Raw genomic sequence first — 20,354 nt, forward strand, 5'->3', positions numbered from 1 at the left:
TTTAATTTTAGTCCAGGAGACAATTCTCTTAAAATCAATTATATATTGCTTAGTATTTTTGGGATTTGGCATTGGTTATATTTTTTTGTTTTGACGGTGGTGGTCAAAGCAAAAAATTTTCTCCAGCGTCGAATCCAAAAACAGATAAAGCTTGTTACATAATGTATTTTTTATCGACTTTTGAATGAGTTCAGACCTTTCATACAGGTTAAAATCAGTTACATATAGCTGTGCTGTGAAACGTAGCTTTAACTATTATTTTGTGATTTGGCACTGGGGATTTTTTTTTTTTTTGACGGCGGTGGATTCAGCTTATTACCAATTTTTTTTATCAACTTTAGAATGAGTTTATATAAACCTTTCATCTTTCAACTACCCTGGACTTTTTATGAGCAACTCGGTGGGTGTTTCTAGAAAAGCAGAGGACACTTAACCTACTTTGTATGCATTATTTTATTTACATGTACTTCATGTTCTTTTTTTTTGGTATATGTGTTTTCCATGTATTGTCTTTATCACTGTATTACTTTCTTTTGATTTCTGCTAGGACCTTGGTTCCCTTAATTACTATTCATACAGTGGGTTAACTCTCATGGAGCGGAGTGGTCGAAATACTAAGCATCTTGACCTGACTTTGCAGATACGTACATCAGTCGTTTGAATTGTAGCGACAAATAGCAATATTTGACTCTTTTCTTGCTATTTGTCACTAATATTCAAATGACTGTGTGTACATGTATATTAAGCCCTTGTTTTCCGTTAAAAAAATCCAAAGTTGTGATTACGCAGGTTAAACCTACTCCAGCAATGCCAGAGGCTATCTGGCAAGCTATTTTCTGGCTTGGCGCCAACCTAAGAGTTGGGATATGAGGGAACGGAATTCAAACTTCTTACGTTGTAGGAGTAAGGTTAAACCTCTCAAAAATCTCAAATTTAAATACTGGCGTGTCTAATCCCTTTCGGGATCGGTGGTGGTCAAAACAAAAATATATCTCCTCTACCGAATCCCAAAAGGTTACTGTCATGTCTTAATTTGGCACAACCGTATATATCAAGTTTGAAAATCAACAGTTATTGAGGGACAATATGTTTGTATGACTTACAGACATGCAACACAGTCAGGGATTTAAATTAGCGGTGGTTCTGTGCCTTTCAGACAGACGCGGAGTTTCTGTTTCAATGATGACGTCAGTTTGCGAGTCTCACTAATTGACGACAAGAAGTGACAAAAAGCGACAAGAAACAACAAGTGGAATAGCGCAAAGGAAATTTTGTTTTCATTTAAACAAAGACATACAATTGTTTATTTATGTGTTTGATTTAAAGCAAAAACAAACAAACAAACAAAACAAAACAAAAAAAAGGAAAATATTGTTTTTAAAAACCAGGAAAAGAATATTTTTCAGGTAAACATGTGAAGATAAAAGGTTGTTTGAAATATTTCCAAAATGATAGTAGCCTCATGAAGATTTTTTTCATTAAAGAAAAATAATAATAAAAAAAAGAAAGAGATAAATCAATAAAGTTACCGGAAAACTGACTTCAAAATATGTTATAAAGATTCATCTCTCATTTTTTAGAATAAGGCATATTGCTGAACTTGGTATTATTTTTGCAGTTTTCATATCTCTCTAGATAATACCCATTTTATCATATATTTTGAACTAATTTCTTCTATAACAATGCATTTTGCCATATTTTTTCTTTCATTAAGGAAAATATATAAACAGCTGCGCTTTAAAGTGCATGATACGCCCGTTGCCCTTTTAACTTGTCCTTATGTTTTGGTGAATTTATATGATCAACTAGAAATACTGTGAATACCCTTCCCCCAGAAAAGTAAATAAAGAAATGCTAAAAAAATTGCACTATAAAGGCTACCTCAATATTAACTAAGTTTGTTGTCTTGAAAATTAGTAATAAATTATGTTTGTCATGATCACACAAAAATATCCTGCTGTTGATCCATTGATATTCCAAAAGGCCGTGACAACTGAATTCGAAATATGTCATCAAAATTCATTGAATATAAAAAGATATAATGAAGATAACAGTGAGAGAGAATTATTTATGTAAATTTAAATGCTAACATATAAACAAGAAAATATTTTAAAAAAAAACAAGGTTTTCAGAAATTTAACACAATGTCGAGTTACCGGTAATACTAATTACAACTATGCGCCTTGTATCAGTGGCTTGCGAAAAAATATATATGTATATATACTGTGATGCAGGAAAATTCTATATGATTCTGCAATAAATCAAAAATAAATAAAATTGCATTTTAGCTTAAGTAAATTGATAATGTCTTGATGTATTTATAAATTTGGCCGAAAGAAAGAAATATTTGTAATATTGAATAATACATAATCTGTGACAGGAGAATAAATAGGTTTGAATTCGTTGGTACTAGCTTAATTGTCTTACTAATAATTTATGTAAACAACTGACACTTTATTAGAATTTTAGAAGTAAAGTTTTTAAATGAAGTTCCATTTAAAGCAACTAAGTAAATATAAATAATTAAATTCTTATTTATCAAAATAAATAAACGAAAAAGTATATTAATTAAATAAATAAAAGTATAAATAGTATTACGCTTATATTATTAAAAAAATATATTTTGATCATTACATGTGTACGTTTAGGACAATAAAGAGTAAAAACTTGATATCTTCATTTACCAGGCCAGCCTCGAAAGCATGCAGTGTCCGATGGGCCACGGACACAAAACAACAATAAACGTATGCCAGAGTCACAGCAAGAAAATACCACCACCGCTCCACCAGACTCTACCATTAACTAGTTTTTCCCAAACACCAAAATGTCGCTCGAAAAGAAAACTATAGTGACTGTCCATAAAAACGTGTCGGAGGGGGAGACAGTCGACATCTCGAGGAGCCATGCCATGCCCTCGACCTCTCAGCTCCGACCACACAATTTACGACATACCAATACACACAATTTTTTAGAGTAAGGCATACTGCTAATCTTGGTATTATTTTTTCAAGTTTTCATATCTCTCTAGATAATAACCTATTCTATAATATATTTTTAACTAAGTTCTTCTATAACAATGCATGTTGCTATATTTTTTCTTTAAAGAAAAAAAATCACCCTTTCTTTTAATCATACTACTTAATATTGTTTCCAAATAATTTCGTTTTTGTTATTTCACATAAAACATGTTTCCATACTTTAATCAATTTGAAAACACATAAAATCAAATCTAATATATATATATAGATATAGTTTCTTTATGAATTGTAGTATCTAATTTGTTCAAACGGTTCATTGGTCAAATTGAAAAGATGTTTTTTTTAATTTTAAATTTGTATCAGTTGACTTTCGTTTTTTTCTAAATTTTCCTAAAAATAATTAACTCATTTTTTCAATAATTATCTCATTTTTTTCCCTATGTACTTTATTTTGCCTATAAATGAAAAAAAATGTTGCTTTAATTTCTCGAATTCTTGACCTTTCTTGTCCCCACTTGACACCTCTTGTCACTAATTAACTATAAATTTCTATAGGAAACATTTTGTTATAGTTCGCCAAACAATGCGACATTGAGTCACGGTAAGATAGCTACTTGTTGCAGTTTGTGTTATAGCTTCCTGGTTCAATCATAATACAGATTATCAGAAGTACCTGTAAAGTCCGAAACGAACTCCATATAACATCAAACGAAACGAAGAACGAAATCGAAAGAAATGAAATATAACAGAACCAATCAAACCAGATCCATTATTTTAATATAGAAATTGAAACATGTCCCAATAATCATTATAATTAATAGGATTTTAGGCTATGCCAATGATGGACGGAGCACTTGTGCAATCGTCTACTTCCATCAGAATATTTTAGCCATTCATAGTTCTGGTCTTGCATTCTACATACATTTATATAGGTCGCTGACGCTCCGTTCAAACAATTAATTGTGTTTTGGGTAGGAAGGAAAAACTATTTGAAAATAATATACGTTGTGAAGTGGCTCAGTTAAACGTACATAAGAATAATGAATAAGTTAACAATAGCCACATTTAAAGGGAAAAAGGGAACTACATACGACTACATTCAAGTTACCTATTCATTTTTAAATGAATAATAAACCATTTGATGTTTAACTAGAAATGAAAACCCAGCGAGATTGTAAATAGTCTTCAATCATAGAAAAGGAATAATAAAAGAAATGCCGAGTACTAATTGGGAAAACTGTCTTATGCAGGCATTGAGGCCTATATCTACCTCCTTAAATTTGAATTATTGAACAGTTTCGACCTGGAGGTCGATAAACTGAATTTCGACCTGAAAATGTAAAAACTGGGAATGGTCAACTAGTAGTTTGTAGTTCAATTATGGGCTATATTGGAGTGTTCCATGTAAACCGATATCGAACCTGAACATTAGGCAAACTGGCACGCTACTATGATGCATTATAATGCATTTTAGTGTGTGTATTTTTAAATATCTTTCATAATCAGAATGGCGAATTTAAGAAAAAAAAACGATGAGTTTAATATTAACCATTTATAACAATAAGCTTATGTTAAGATACGTTTGAATTCGATTCCCGTACTTCCCCTTTATTCCATATTTTTGCAATACGACGAATATTTGAGGCGATAAAACGATCGATAAAGATTGATTCAGTACATGAGTACTTTGATTCTACACCATGAATCACGTCTACCATTGACAGTGTCTGAATTCTACGTGGATTGGTACTTGAATATACATGTATTAAATACTTTTTATACGTGAATTTAACGAGTGTACACTGTATGTGGCAGACCTCATTCTGTTTTGATATTTAAAAAAAAAACAAAGTAACTAGTCTTAGTCTTAAAGTTTGACCCTTGACATATTTAACAAGAATTATGAAATAATAAAATACGGACAATATAAGAAGACGGTACAATGAACTGAAGTAAATGCTGAATGGAAAAGTAAATCTTACTCTTTACCGGTCAGTATTCCCAATTAACACAAAGTTAACTTATTTGAACGTTAGCGAGGAAAACGCCCTGTTGGTTTAGTGTGGAATGTTATCTTTTTACTTCCTGGTATAACCACAGATTACACACGATTAGTTATGGAAGCTCATAGGGTACACCTGATTCCTAGTTTTTTTTCAAAATAAGTCAGAATAATTGGTTAAAACTCGTCTTGTCGACATTTCAAAGGTCAGAATGTTGTTTTATAAACAAACATGTCGACTTTTATCATCAATTATTTCTCGTTTTTTTCCTAGTTCAAATGATCGAAGTGTGTGCATTATGCATGTATCATGGCGGCTTGTTTTTGTCAACTTTGTAAACCACATGTCCACGTTTTATTTCAATACACAATTACGCATGCGCAATCACGAATGTCGAACGCCTGTCAGATCGTTATTTACATCGGCTAGTTCTACTTCGCATCAACAAATAATTTGCTGAAAGATAATTTATTTGAACAAAATACAACTTACTAAGCTAATATAATATTATTTCCACAGAAAACACAATATTAATGCTACTGGCGTATGCTTTTCTCCCACAGGCGTATGCAGTCGTATTTAAGTAGGACCGGATATATCTGCCAATCAAAATTGAGCTACGTAAAGGACTTCGTCGACATTAAAATGATATTTTTTAAATAATACTTCACTTGAGAAATAATTTCTTAAATTGTTTTTTAATTAAATCATTCAAACAAATACTCTTTTCAAACTATTTTAATTCAGTTTCATTTTAAATTTACGATTTTCGTCGTATCTCGAAAATGCCCGTATGTGAATACGGTCAACGGCGGAATGCTTGAAATCGAAGTGCAACGAGAAAACAATGACATCTTGGTAGGTATCTGTCGAAGAAGAAGCGAAGTTATATACCAAGAAGAGAAACATACAACGACAATATTACCATGATGTTTGAAGCGGAGTTCTGACGGAGGTGTTAACAAATTAAAACCGCACACGGTTACTGTAGGTCGTCTGAATATAGCTGAAATATTGCTGCTCGGACGTTAAACCCCAACAAACAAACAAAAAAAAAAACGGTTACTGTAGGTACGAGACCACAATTATCTGCCCTTAGCTTTTCGTTGTGTACGAATATAGTTCCTATAATAATAGGGGATTTTTCAAACATTTTTTAGAAACACTTCCTTTCAGAATGTCTCATTCTTTTTGTGCTCAAATGGAAGAGGAATAATGAAATATTTTAGTAGATGTGTTGAAATGAGAAATTTGACATTTAGGTTGTGATTTTGTGAGGTCAAAAAAGGTCAAGTTTGTGACATCCGGAAACCATTTTGGGTCATTTTTTAGGGTATCTCTGTGTTTATGCATAATATTGGAAAAAATAATGGTAATTTTTTTATATATTTTTTATATAAGTTGTTGGAAGGTTCAAATAAACATCCCTGAAAATCTTAATTGAATTGCGCCGGTGGATTTTTTTAAATTACAGAAAGGCTATAAAGAAGACAGTGGGAAAATTAATTGTGGTTTCGTGCCTAATAGAGAGGTATGTTTGCATACAAAAACAGCTGATATTGCTACATTTTCGTATTGGTGAGTATTTTTATGTTTCATATGTGTAGTAGAGGTACAGTACTATTGAAATATATCAAATTTACTATATTTTAAGGAAATTTTGCATAATTTAGCCATTTTTCAAAAGATAGGGGTTGGATATCTCAAATTTGGACTTTATTTTGTGGTTTTGAGGGGTACCAAATCCTCTTTTTGAAAAATATTCCTACTCAATCTTGCTTGAAAAAGTAACTTTACAAAATGGATGCCTTTTTTTCAGAAGTACCATCAAAAGCTAGAAGAAAAATGTGGTCTTGGGCTAAATGGAGAGTGTTTTATTTGGACCGGGTCATGTACACCAAATGGCAAATATAGGGTCATAAATTGTAGATTTCCTGGTGCCATTGGTGGAAATTATTATATGTGCACAGGCTTGCATACATGATGCAGCATAGGGCTGCACAGTTAGCAGCTGTTGATGTATCACACCTGTGCCACAATACCAAATGCATAAATGTAGCCCATCTGGTGTTGGAACCACATGGTTTCAACAACAGTAGGCAAACATGTGTGTTGAAAGGGGAATGTATAGGTCACATTGCCCCTTTTCTGCCCTGTTTAGTGCACCTTAAGATGCCAGATAATAATTAAGGTATTTTAATGGATTTAAAAGAAAATGGGCAGGGGAAAGTGTTCATTTATTCATTAAATTTCATTTTATTCGTATCAATATAAGAAATCTTTTTGAAAGATTTGGGTGGTCCTTAAAAGGACCTTTGATTTTTTTTAAGCTGTCTGTCTTTTACTTAGGCATCTTCTTCTTGCAGTATGCATCATGCATCAGCTCATCTGGTACAGGATCTAGTTGCCCTTTTACATAGTCTGGTCTCTTTTTGTGGAGCTCTTTATGAATCTTGTGTTCCTCCAGTCTGACAGCTGCCTGTTGTAACTTTCTTGTCTTTACTTCAGGTTTCTGCTCATAAGTCCTTTTGTAAGTATACTCTCTGTCCATTTTATCAAAGAAGGTCTCACAGTCTTCAGACACTTTAATGCTTTTCATCTTGGCTGATGTACCAGGTCTGTTGTTGGTCCTGTGTATTGCAGATTGAATTCTGCCTTCCATGTTTTTTCCATGAGTTACATTTTTTGGTAAACTCACACTCAATGCACGATGAACTCCTTCATTTTTATTTGTTGTGTGGAACATTCTCATGCTATTGACTGCTTCCTCACTAAGTATCATTTTCAGTAGTTCTAGCAGTATGATTTCATCAATTTCATCTATTTTCAGCACAGTGATGTTGTAAGTGCTTAGATAAAAGGATCTGGTCCACCAGTTATCACTGACTGTACCTTTGCATACCACAGACTCCTTAAGGTAAGATGAACAGTCTCCACCATAACACTGGACTGTAGTTGAAAGGATGGTAGGTAATTTTTTACATACTTTTTCTGTGTCCTTGTTATATTCATTCATTAACTGGTTCAGTATCATGGAACTGCGACACTTCAAGTCCAGGCTAAACATTTTCTTCAAGTCTTTGTTATCTTCTTTAGTTTGTCCATGAAACATGGTCTCACTAAACTCAGCTCGCATTCCCGCTCGGAATTGATGTTGGCTTAGATGTACTGGGTCAGCCAGTCTCTGCACTTCCCACATAGGATACAGTACATGTATGGAATCTTCTACTCCTTTAGCGGAACGTGCATCTCCATCTGTTGTGGCATAACGGATAAGCATACCTTGCAGTGCAAGCTGATTTCCAATTTCTTTTCCCATGGCATATTCTGATATTGGTATAGTTCTATGAAGGGTAGCAGTACAACCTTCATGGCCTGGGCACTCTGCATCAAATCCCTTTCCCCTGAGCCAAGCTCCCTTCCAACGTAGCTGGTTTAGTTGAGATGCTGCGACTACAAACTTCCATGGAGTATTTTGTTCAATCGCAAGCACCTGTGCCTGTGATGCATTTAACCCTGGTTTCTTCCTGCTGGACCTTGTTGCAGTTGGGTACCTGCCATCTAAGGTCACATCTATCACATTTTCTGGTTGTCCCTTCTTTTTGTTGTATGCCTTCACTTGTTCAACCTTATCTTTCATGTCGTCCTTGTTCTCCTCTACCATAACTTCGGTCGGTGTTTCTCTGCATACCACTCTTGCATGGAGGTGGAACACTTACATGCACTAAAATCTCCTGGGTCTTGGTGCTTCCTATTGGACTATCTAGTCCTGCTGAAACTAGTGCAATGTTAGTACCGGCTGGATTTGGCCCTGGCTTGTTGTTTTCAACTTCTGAGTACAACTTTGCTAGTGTTGGAGTCGCAAACCAACAGTTTGCACACCGAACTCTGTACATGATACAGGCACCCCATTTTCTGTCACTATATGGCTCCATCCATGGCCTCTTGCAAGTTTATGGTGTTTCCCTGTGCTGTTGGTACGCCAAGTTGAACATGTCAAACATCTTTTCACTCTCAATAATATGAGAATTATTTGATGTCACCTTTTCTTCTTTGTCTGCTTTCAGGAACCGTGGCCGCAGGATCATACTGGATTTAATCACACCACTTCCATCTTCTTTTACCACCTGTGAGCTGTCAGTCCTGGATACGGAATCAGCTTTGATGTCGTCTTGTTGGTGATCTTGCAGATTCATTCGGATGTAAGCTTTTGACTCTTCTTCATCTGATGAAACTGCATTCTCAAAAACGAGACCTTTCGACCATGGAGTATGACCTTTCTTGAACCGTCCAGCATTACTAACCTTGTGGCTTCCTGCTAGACCAGTTTTGCCTTTGTTGTGTGGAGTATTACCATCAGTAAACATATTTGAATCTTCTTCTTGTATGGTTCCGCAACAAAATTTGGTATGATTTTAGTCTCAAAAGGGCTACTATTTATACTTTTTGGTTCTTTTGATAGTTTAGGTGAGAATTTCTAGATGCTGACAATGTTTACTTAGTTCTAATAAGGCTCAGGGTGCAGACTTGTACTCATTAGATCAGATAATTTGATCCTAATAGGATACTAGATCGCCCCCTGAGTGATGGGGGGTTTTCAAAGAATCATCAAAAGAAAGCCAATATGGTGGTTTAATTCCGTATTATTGATAACAAATATTTGATTTGGGATTGTTTTTGTACTTTTTAAGTAGATACTAGTAAAAAAAAGTAAATGCCTTTAGAAAAAAAAAAAAATGAAATAGACCATTTTTGCACCACTATATTATAATTTTCGTTCTTTGAGACCCAAATGTGATAAATCAATTTTGTTTTCTTTAAAATGTGAAGAAAAAAACTTGCTGTGATGAAAATTTCCTAAAATACTTGTGTAATTATTCAAAAATTTTCATAAATCACTTTTATCATGTTTTTTGATGTGTTCATGCGCTCTTAACTTAAACAACAAACAAAAGACAGAAGCCAACACACAAACAAAGAGACAAACCATTCTTCATTCTTAAATTAAATTTTATATTATTTTGAGAACTAAAAAAAGGATGTTTCTTTTTTTGTTCTTGTGTGTTTTTTTTACCATATTATACACTATTATGCCATTTTAACTTTAAAATATTGTTAGATTATGTTTTACAATCTAAAAATACATAAATATGAGTAATTATATCAGACATTGTCCTACAAATTGATCACCGATATTCCATATATGAATTGAGTAATGAGGTCTTGCTTGTTCTTAATTTCTATGTTTTTAGTCAATGAGGTTGCTTACTAATATTCACTGCGTGACAGAAAATGTCCTATTCTGTATGAGATTGGAAAATGCCCGAGTTTCTGCGATGTTGTTGATGGACAGTTAGCAAGGTGTGTCATACATGATTTTGACAATAAATACACATATAAAAGGACTCTCTAATCACGAAACAAAACTTTGTAAGGAGATTGTGAAATTAAAAAAAACTCATTAAATGCCAGTAAAATACAATATAAATTTTTCAAAGTGGAGTATCTCCTAAGAGCAGATAAATTGGATTGAATAATTATACATTTCATCATATAGACCTATAAAGGAACTTAATGACAAAAATCAAAATATGTAGCCTTTTTTCGTGGGGATGTATTACATTTTACAATATTTGCATGTTATAATTAAAAAGTAGCCCATACAAAAATCAGACAGTGGTGGTATATGGGAAATTTTGTTTTCAAAAAATGTACGTCCATTTATATATATCACAAGTGCATCGTTTCTCAAAATTGAAAGTTTGTTTTTCATTAACTTCAACGATAAAAAGAAATAACTTACTCAGAAGGCACTGAAATTTATTGAAGAGATGGAGACAACTCTTTAATTTAAGCAGAATTCATTTTCTTTGTTAGGGAGCTTTAAAATCATTTTCTGAGGCATCCATAGTCGAACTGAAAGAAACTTTGTATTTTTGACTTACATATGATATATACATTACATTTGAACAAAAAGTTCACTGTACAAGAATTTACCCCGTGTCAACCATATAAGATCTGCCTAATTTTTACATGTACTTCCTCTAAAAATGACAGACATAACAATGATTACAAGTAACACTGGAATTGTATACAATGAACATATGCCCCATAACATTCACATCTTCATTTTTTAAATATGTTTTTATATGTTGCATGTATGAGAAGGAAATTGTTATTTTGGGGTCATTTCCATAGTTTAATGCCTCTTTTAGCGTTAAGAGTAAACAGCAATGGCTCATAAAAGGCATTTGCATAAAACATATGCCATATACATCTTGATTTTTGTGTCTTTAACCTTTACCTTTGCTAATTAACAACATAAAGATATGCTTATCAAACAGACTAAATATATTCCTGTACAGATAGTGATCTTTAATGTCATCCAGATAGAGTCTTATCATTTTGATGATGTTTTTAGTTCCTTATACATTCCAAAAACATCTATAGAATTTGATGAAGTTTACACATGCTCTCTGTTGCATGTTGCCATAATTCATCCATGTATTATTCCATCAGATTGATGTTGTTTCCTGATGCAAAACATTAATTCTGCCATTTGTCGCCCAAGGGGGGATCTACAAATTTTTTTCAAAAAAGAAAGATGAGCAGGGGATCACGAAGTGAGCTTGCCCATGTATTTTTCTTATTTATGTCTTTTTGCATTTTCGTCGTAAAATGAAACCTATGCTGCGTCCGAATTTGAACATAATGTAAAGTGTGATCTATACTAATCTTGCTTGTGTTTCTTAATTTATCTCAATAACACTAAGTTCGACCTTTACCTTGTGGTTGTATAAGATTGTGTTTTGCAAAACTTAAAAAAAAGGATATTCAATACTTGGAACGATTAACAAGGGGTTATATAAGTGTTCCTACCAAACAAAATTTGAAATTGAAGCATATTTTTCTTTTAAACACCAGGTGAAGATGGCATTACATGACTGCAGTGTCTGTTCCATGAAAAAAACGAAAGAGAGAACCAAAAGTATGGTGTCCTACGCATATTTGTTTTTCTTTTAAAAAAAAGTGCCACAACGAATAATAAAATTTTCGCTTTACATGTTTATATTTGTTTTTAAAGGTGAGTTATTGTAATGACTTGGCCCCCTTTGGGATTCTAAATTGTAATAAAAAATATCATTTCTTGATTTATATTTCTCATTCATTTTACGGCGACAGGCCGTATTATGGTACGTTTTCCGTCGTACCATTTCTCTCTCTCTCTCTCTCTCTCTCTCTCTCTCTCTCTCTCTCTCTCTCTCACACACACACACACACACACACACACACACACACACACACACACACACACACTGTAACTGCTGCAATAAAAAATCCTAACAGCAATTACCACGGAAATTTGGTGTGATGAGTTGTTTATTTTTTTCTTAATAAAAAGGAGAATTCGCTGTCTTTGGATTTCAACGTAGTAGTGGTTGTACCTATTTACGTGAAAATTTGAACAAGAAATATTTCTATTGATGCAAGCCCTCTTAACCATTTTATTGGTATTTGATTTCATTCATTAAAAAGCGGTCACTGAGCACACTTATTACAACTGTTACATGTTGAACTCTGTCCACTTCGGGCAAGCGCGGACCAAATATGAAACACAGGGATTTACAGTTCAGACACACCTTGAGACGTTTAGGCTTCCAGCACGCACATTACGTTAGAGCACCCTAAACGCTCATCAAACACAAGGTAAACTAACGCTTGTATAGTGCTTTTAAATGAATGCTCCCATTGTGTGTTAAAACAAATGATATAAAAAAAAGCTAAAAATAAAAACAAAAAAGAAAAAAATGGGAATAAAGGTATCCGGTAGTGAAAAAAAACACAATGCATGAATAATAAAAAGAAAAAAATCACAAAAAAGAAAACATAAGATAAACAACTTAAAAAAAAAACACTAAACCAAAACAAACAAAAAAAACCCAAAAATTTAAACCAGAAAACAAAAGAAAAAAAAATAACATTTCGAAATAAAAGAAAAAGAAATGCAAATTAAAAAAATACTGAATACACGGAGTTGATCCGGCAGGGAAAGCGTCCATCGCTATTTTAGTAACACCAAGCGAACTGTTCATTCAATTCAACGACAAGTGTACAAATATGATAGTATGAACAAGTTGGTTATCATAGTGCAGGTGCATTCACCGAACGGTCAATGAGGTCATGAAGACGTTAAATTAGTGATAGAGACGACCTCAACCTAGTATCAATGTTACTTTATTCCAGACGCCCAAACTTGAAAAAAGTCTACCATGAATCAAAATGTCGAGTAATATCGGAGAGTTCTATCAAATGTATGAGTTGTGATATTAATCTACGTAAACTTCTGTTGAAGGGATATTCCAACAGATGGAAGGACATTTTGTTTCACCTTCAGGACAATTTGTTTTGATGTTGACTTATTTGAATTGGCCCAGTGCTGACGAACGACAAAACGTCATTTATATAGCGAAAATTAAATAGAAAATTAAACAGACTTTAAGAACTCTGTTTTGAAGAAATGTGTAAAAGAATGAATTAATTCCATCTATTGTTGTAGGCATGCATATTGCCTATATAAGCGAACACCGGAAGTCCGGAATCATTACAGTTCTCGATGGATGGCGATAGTATTTTACACATAACCTGTGACGTATAAAACGCAACTAACAACTTTACAGAAATTCTTAATATGATTGAATTCCCTATTCTAGAAAAACTATATTTTGATTTGAAAACAATGCAGCCGTAGCTATGTTTTCCCAGACGGCTTAGGTTCTCGAACAACAAGTGGAACAACTAGCAGAGACGCACAAGTGCACTTGTCAGTGCATGCAACTTTATCATGAAGCAGGAAAAAAGAAAGGAATGCATTAAAAACGACCGTATATTTTCAGTGATAAAAATTCATTACTATCTGGTTTTTTTTTATTATTGTTGTTGTTTATTGATCCTGATGAGTGTAAATTTCTGATTTCTGATTTCTTCCTGTTGAACTTTTATTTCAATACTCTTTCTGTTGTCTACCGGGCGTATTCTGGTTAGACTGATAGTTGCCACTGGAGACAATCTCAAGAATGCTATTTTATGTACACATAATTTGCTTTGAGCTCATGGTGTGCTTTCTGTTATCTAGAATGATTGATCTAATCGTCAGTCCGCATATCCGTCATCACATTACTGCTTAACAAAGTCTAAAACAAAATCTAATTATGTAATAAAATAATCTCTGATATTACCAAATTATAGTGTTAGAAAATGAGTTTGTAATAGCAGGATTTTGTAATAATATGATTTTGTTATGCTATTAAGGAAATCTATAATATTAGGAAAAAATGATAGATATAATTTTTTACTTCACCGAAACTCACCATCATTCCCTAGATAATATGATTAAGAACAATAAGTTCTCTGTAACTCGAAAATCACTAAATGTATGGCAGTATACAGCTGTACGACTACATGTAGATGCATAAAGAAGGCTTTATATGTTCATGTCTATAACTGTTGTTGTCAACTGATGATGTTATCCAGATAATCGATCAATAATTGTTTCTTAATCTGACTTTCAAAAATTATTCAAAGGAGGGCGACAAAAGAAAATAAAAATAAGCCTCCTATGACAGCAGGATTTTTTGGACAAACGTATATCAGTGGTTAAGAGACAGAGAAGCTTTATGTTCTATTAGAGGGTCTTACTTCGTGTGTTCAAGAAGTCTGCAAGGAATTGTCATGGTTGTTTATCATTGAAAGATTTCATTATTATCATGATTGAAAAAAGTAAAAGTCTCCAAATAGTCAGATGAAAAAAAAACAGCAACAATAACAAAAACCAAACAACACAACACAAAACAAAACAAAATGCAAAAACAAACAAACAAACTTTTTATCACAAAATGAATTGATGGTACGTACTAAACATACATTTTGTACCTGCATTTGCCCCACATTGATGTTGATACAGACCACAATTAATCTGTATAAATGTTTGGATTCAAAGTAACTACAATAATTGTATACGGACATTCCTGCTTTCACATTCAGAACGTAATAATTAAAAAACAAAGTTGTGTACATCATTCTCTTGTCCTATTTTTCTCTTTTCGCACGAATGACTAAGCTTTAACAACATTTGAAAAGTAAGTTATTTTATTGTTCTTGTTACTCCGGCCACATGTAAATGAAAAGAACTGGTATATTGCATTAATTCAAGATACGCAACATCACAAATGAAAATATGCAGGCTTTGGAATGATTCTTAGATGGATCGCTAAAAATGTATTTATATATGCTACCTACAAGTACAACAAAAAATAAGAAGATAACACTAGGAAAAATGTTGTCATTGACATACAACGTACATGTAAATGGGAAGAGAACTGAAATGTTACATTGATTAATGATACTGGAAGAAATGTCATTTTTGAACTTTGTTTCCTTGTACATTATGTTAAAGAAAACAAAGAAGTGATATCAGTTGAAAATTTTCAATAACATCAATGTTAACACCCATGAGTTCACTTTGATTACTTTGGAAGTGTTTTACATATTTAAATACTACCATATTGTCAACATTGAACCGAGGTCAAATAAAGTCCTGAGCAAGACTAAAATATGTTAAACCCAAATATCATATTTTTACTTTAGATATGGGACGAGAACTGATATGTTACATTGATTCATGGAAGAAATGTCATTTTTGAACTTTGTTTCATTATAATATATACTCAAAATCAAGATGGAATTGTAATATTTCATGGAGATCATGAACATTCAAATAATGTAAAATGTAAAAATGTATAAAATGTATAAAATAAATTAGCAAACTCTAAACAAAATGAAGAAAGTATTGGTGTTATTAATGATTTAGCCCTACACCTAAATAACAATTTATGTTCTATGTTGTGAATGTCTGTTTTCCATGTCTGGTCTTTGTCCCTTACATTCTTTTGATTACCGCTATAACCTAGGTTCCCTTGATTACTCTTCCGTATGGTGACCCCATTTATCACATTATAATCACATTATTATTCACACAAGAATATATGAACAAGAGGCTCTAGGATGCTGACCAGATATATTTGTATTCATATTTTCACGAGTGAGATTGGTTTAAGAGTCATAAAAACAGTACTGATTTAGGACTTTTAGTCCTTTAGATTACCTCTCGTTAGCTTTAGGTATTGTCAATGTTCGGAAGTAGACAGCAATGACTCATAAAATGCATTCCCACACGACTAAGGCACTACACAAACTGTTTTCCGTTTGAGTCTATACCTTGACATGTGCTCTTTATCAATAATCGTTTTTGACATACGAGTGAACAGAGTAGACGTTTTCTTTCATAGTTCTAGTATTTTAGTGATTTTTATTCCATTTAGTGAAGCGTATTATCTATTTAATCAAGTTAATGAATTGTAACCGCGTGGAATTTCCCGGTTTTTATTTCCTCTTATTTCATAATTTCAGTTGTACAGATTAAATCATTCAAAAAGGAAAAAATGAACGAACTTCTGTATAAAATATATTCATATAAAAGTCTTATTAAGGGTCAGATCTGAGAAGCCACGACATTAATGTAAAAATTAATCCTCCATAACAGAGCGATGCAAGTTCTTTAAAATAAAACTAAAATTGATAAAATGGCACAAAGGCATATTGATGACCAACATCTTCTGACTATGGAGAAGTGCATGAAATTTGCAGTGCAGGCAGTTTAAATAGTTTTAGAAGATCTTTGTCCATTGTAAAGCCCTTTACAGTGAAGAAGGTATGCACTATGTTACTTATTATTATCGTTTTAAAAAAATAGAGGAAATACTTTTTATTATCTGGTACAAATATGCTTTTCTAGATTTTATAATGCAGGAACTGAATTTTATACAGCATATTATTTAAAAAAAGGACATGTTGAAAGTAACTTGAAGAGTCGGTGTTATTTAACTTTATATGGAATACTTAAACATGTAGTTTAGATAAAATGTTAGATAAATCGTCGCCACGAAATATCACCATGAACCACAAAATGCATCAGTGATAAAGAGATAAACTTTAGGAATATGTTATCAATAATGTTGAGTCTTGGGTTCCTAGTAGTGCGTTTAACGTTGTTTTGTAATAGACAAATATGTCTCAATAAAGATTCAGACTACAAAAGTACCCACTCTTTATAACATAGCAGAGATAGAACCAATTAAAGGGTATCGAAATCAATTTTAAATAAAGATCTTTTTTCTTTTTATTTAAGTATACAGGTATATACTTAAAGGGTTTTGACACTAAAATGCAAGGTTTTTCGTTGGCATTGTAGATTACAAATTTACATGTTGTTGAACATTACAAAGTCAGGTGATACTACATCTCACAAATTATATAAGTGAAATTTGCACGACGATATCAAACAGCCCGTGGATTGTTTAGTTATTTAAGCTGAAGTAAACTGAAAGGTCATGGAAACAGTGTTTTAATGCCATACCAACAAAGTTTTAAACACATTCAACAAGGATGCATGCGAACAAATAACAGTAACATGATACCAGTCCATCCAGTTATTTAAAAGGATGATTTTTTTGTATGACCGCAAATCTATTGGGATCGTGTTACGCTATGATGTTGTTGGGGTCCGTGCTGACGTCATTGGTATTCGTGAGACAACTGATATATCAGTTGTTGGAGCTTGGTAAAAGTTTCCGACCCGACTATATTTTATACTTTTACCGTTAGTTTGGTACTAAATTGATGGGTAAACATTAAGTAATTTGGGGCCACTGGACCAATAATTTTCAACGGGGGATGGGGTAATTTTGTAGCTCATGTTCATAACACTTCGGATTATAGGGTCAAATCGAATATTTTCTTTTTTCATTTTTTTTTCAAATTAAAAAAAATCATCAGTTGAATTTGAAATGAGTGTCACTGATGTAACACCTATCAATGATAATCATGTTGCTGTTTGTGCATTTGATTCATACATTATATCCATCATTGATATCAGCAGTAGAAAAGTCATTCAAATACAAAAAAGAGACAGAGATCAAGGTTATTGCACTGACACATTACCATTGTAACATTGATTTCAATCACCTTGGAATGGTATAATGTTAATCAACATATACACCGGAAAAAAATGATAAGGTATGTGATGATGAATCTGCTGATGGTCTATCGCGTATAGGTACAGATGGAAACATAATACGCTATACATGATATATAGTGTCCTCAGTTACTGTCCTTGATTCAGACTACAAGGTCATTTTACATTCAGGAATGGAAATCTGTCAGGCCCAATGGATATAACATCAGAACATGTTTGTGTGTAGTAAATTCAATGATGAATTATTACTAATTTCGAGAGACGAAGATCATGTGAAATTTCCTAAGTAATGATGATGGGTTGTTGGGTTGTACTTTATGTTAAAGAAAACAAAGAAGTGATGTCAGTTGACTTTTACAGTATAGTAAGAAAAATTTTAGTAACATTAATGTTAACACCAATTGTAATCATGAGTTCACTCTAATTATTTTGGAAGTGTTTTATATATTTAAATACTACCATATTGTCAACATTTATATACCAAAAAAGACATTGAACCGAGGTAAAATAAAGTCCTGAGCAAGACTAAAACTTGTAAAACCCAAATATCATATTTTTACTTTAGATATTTAGTGAAACCTATTTAACTAGAACCAGGAACAAAATTGAGAACCTGTAAAATCAAAACATATTTTGGCATTTATCATATTTCGAGTATCTTTGAATCAGTTCGTCTGATATTTCAACCAAAGTACTCTATGCCTATAATAAACACACAAGCTTTATTTAGACATGTTTCAATCTATATCCTACACATATTTGTATCATTATAATAAATATGTCTACATAGCTAATTTGTATTTTTATTCCGTTATCATTCTTTTTATCACGAGATGTACCATTATTTTTGGGTTTCGTTATCACACGATTCTATTCTAACTTTTAAAAGTTAAATCTTTGCGAGGCCCGTTGAGAAATTTCTTTTCTTTTATACTATATTTGAAAAATGACAATAAAATACTAGTTTAGGTAACCTTTACAGTAGTGTGTCACTAATTATGTTAATGGTGGTTATATTATATACCACAGCATTATGACAATTTTGTATCTGTATTTTTGAAATCATGAAATAAATGTGAAACATCTAATGCTAATAATATTCATACATTTAACTAATTATTTTTGTTTAATAACTTGAGTTTCATATATTTTCAATTATATTGTTAATATATTATGAATCGGAAAAAAAGAACCGTATCCTTTTCAATTCCACAACTCACTTTAAGATGTAAAATTAACATGGACATTGATCGTGCATTACACTCAGCAATTGTGAAAGAGTAATCAAGGGAACCAAGGCCATAACGTTAATCAAAAGAATGTAATCCAGGGACAAAGACCAGACCTATTTTGGATATTTTTGGCTACCAACTTATTGATTTTATTTAATAACGATTTATCATCGCTTATGATGTCCTGTTTTCTTATTTTTGTTTTCGCTAATTGGTTTTTCAGATTTTAATGGTTCATTTGATAAGAGCTAATTCATATGATTTCATATGATCATAAGTTTTTGTTATCTGTGTAAAAAGTTGTCTGATTCAGGAAACTTTATTATCTAAGGCTCAATATAGTCACAGCCTTAGCAATAACTGGAAAAAAATACATGTATGACATTCACAAATAGGTTTCACGGTGACAATTTTATAAAGCAAGCTTATCAATAAGATTGTATTCATATTATATGAAAATTGACAATCTGGAACAAGGACAAAGCGCTCAGTTTGTTAATCATCAAGAGATAGAACTCACAAGAAGCATAGAAAATCCCTTTGCCAGGGTAGAGGAACAAACATGGCTCATCGTGACAGGGTAGAGGAACAAACACATCTCATCGTGACAGGGTAGAGGAACAAACACGGCTCACCTTGACAGGGTAGAGGAACAAACACAGTTCATCGTGACATGGTAGAGGAACAAACACGAATCATCGTGACAGAGTAGAGGAACAAACATGGCTCATCTTGACAGGGTAGAGGAACAAACACATCTCATCGTGACAGGGTAAAGGAACAAATACAGTTCATCGTGACATGGTAGAGGAACAAACACGGATCATCGTGACAGGGTAGAGGAACAAACATGGCTCATCTTGACATGGTAGAGGAACAAACGCAGATCATCGTGACACGGTAGAGGAACAGACGCAGCTCACCGTGACAGCCTCGTCATCATCAAAGGTTTTAGATTACTTCCCTAAGATTGATCAAAGTGATAAAAATGAACAAGAGTAGATTAATTTAAATGAAAAAATTCCCTCCATGGATATATCACAGGAAATCA

The 20,354-nt window shown here is 32.9% G+C and overlaps 1 protein-coding gene and 1 long non-coding RNA gene across 6 annotated transcripts in view; one reads left to right on the forward strand and one right to left on the reverse strand.

The window, feature by feature from the left end:
- Nucleotides 1–5,100, reverse strand: part of LOC148600040 (uncharacterized) — a 34,719-nt gene extending 29,619 nt beyond the window's left edge. For 3 of the 5 annotated variants that reach the window (XR_015917619.1, XR_015917616.1, XR_015917618.1), the window contains exon 1: nucleotides 4,961–5,100. The gene's annotated coding sequence lies outside the window, so the exon portion shown is untranslated. Of the gene's footprint in view, nucleotides 1–1,103; nucleotides 1,260–4,960 lie in introns of those variants that run through there. The other 2 variants (XR_015917617.1, XM_088557139.1) reach the window with 2 other exon arrangements.
- Nucleotides 5,101–5,716: 616 nt separating this feature from the next.
- On the forward strand, nucleotides 5,717–9,388 carry LOC148600041 (uncharacterized). The gene is made up of 3 exons (XR_015917939.1): nucleotides 5,717–5,839; nucleotides 7,812–7,947; nucleotides 9,049–9,388. It is a non-coding gene; the product is annotated as an uncharacterized LOC148600041 (long non-coding RNA).
- The last annotated feature ends 10,966 nt before the right edge of the window (nucleotides 9,389–20,354 follow it).

This window comes from Perna viridis, chromosome 13 (assembly GCF_037379345.1).
Source record: "Perna viridis isolate PV_CMFRI_1.1 ecotype Kerala chromosome 13, ASM3737934v1, whole genome shotgun sequence".
NCBI classification, from domain to species: Eukaryota; Metazoa; Mollusca; class Bivalvia; order Mytilida; family Mytilidae; genus Perna; species Perna viridis.